This window comes from Tamandua tetradactyla, chromosome 6 (genome assembly GCF_023851605.1).
Source record: "Tamandua tetradactyla isolate mTamTet1 chromosome 6, mTamTet1.pri, whole genome shotgun sequence".
NCBI lineage: Eukaryota > Metazoa > Chordata > Mammalia > Pilosa > Myrmecophagidae > Tamandua > Tamandua tetradactyla.
The window spans coordinates 80754283-80755695 of NC_135332.1; the positions used below are offsets into that span (position 1 = coordinate 80754283).

The window sequence follows — 1413 nt, forward strand, 5'->3', positions numbered from 1 at the left end:
GTTACTATAAATATGCAGTGGGAATTACAAATAAACCGTTCCTTCTCCCAAATGCTGGTTGAGATAGTGAAAAGCATTACAGTATCTTACAAAGAGACAATAAAATAGGCTAGATTTTCAGACAGTAAAGAAAAATATCAACATGACAAAAAAGGAAAGAAACACAGTAACAAGGTTATTAATCCCCCATCTTACAACACTGAGTTCCTTCATCCTAGTTGGGAAAAAAAGAAAAGATGGAACTGAGCTGGGTAAAAAAATTATTCTGGAAAATGTCAACTGTACTCAAACAAATAAGTCCTTTCTAAATGGTTTCCCATTAGTGTTTGTTTTATATGGCTATGATTGCATTCGAACTTTATAACCTGCTGTACAATAGAAAGATTTTTAACTGTTTGCAAAGCAGCAGTAGCAGAGAATGGAAATAAATAAAGCTAAAGGCACTCCCTCCCTCAGAGGCTCCAAACTGTTAGACACTGATGTAGGTTTAAGCTTGGTGGGTTTCAGTCACTCCATTCAGATGTTCCTTTAGGTTCATACAAACACACTGAATTGCTGGTTTAACTTCTTTTCCTTCCTCCAAGTTTATGATAAAGAGACTAACTCCCGTATTGGGACTGATTGATACAATCTCAGATTTGCTCACAGTTGCTGGTAAGGAACACTTAAGGTCAGTCAGAAAATAATCAAATAGGCTTCTCGTATAAGCTCCATGACTCACAACTAAGACACTGGCTGCTAATCCTGGAGTACTGCCATTTGAATTAAATTTGGATCCAAGGTTTTTTGCTAAAGGAAATATTTCTGCTAAAGAAGTTTTCAGAGAGTTGCATGGTACGCCTTGTGAGAACTGTTCTTTCTGACTTGCTTCTTTCAGGATCAGTTGAGAAAGATATTCAAAAAAGTCTTTTCCACGCATCCTCACCTGGTCCAGTGTCTCTCCTCCGGGTGGTGTGCAGGTAGGGCATTCCATCCCCGCTACCTTTGCCAATGCTCTTAGCTCAGCCAGTGCCTTGCCTTCTGCAGCCCCATATTTCCTTTCTCGAAGTCTCGAATCATACTTTACTGTCAGGTTACTGCAAAACTTGCTTTCTCCAAAATCCCGTGCATGGTCTGCTTCGTCCTTGTGAGATCGCTGGAGAAAGCATGAGTAAACTTGACGTTTTTGAGATATATCCCAACGGCAGCTGCTTGTTTAAATCCAGTTTCTGAAAGAGGCTCATCTATTCCTTGTCCTTGAATTATTTTCTCCTTGTTAAATCTTGTTTCTCCATGCCGGATAAAAGTCAGCGCGAAGCGTGTCATCTTCCTGGTGTCCGAGGGAGGTAGAGCAAGGACCACAGGTCGGCGTCCCGCGCCGGTGTACCACGCCACCCCTCCTCTCTGCTCTGCGGGCTCGCCTCGCCCACCCGA

At 42.0% G+C, this 1413-nt stretch overlaps 1 pseudogene; it reads right to left on the reverse strand.

Annotated features, from left to right (window-relative positions):
- Window positions 1–271: 271 nt before the first annotated feature.
- Window positions 272–1413, reverse strand: LOC143686166 (fructose-2,6-bisphosphatase TIGAR pseudogene; annotated as a pseudogene).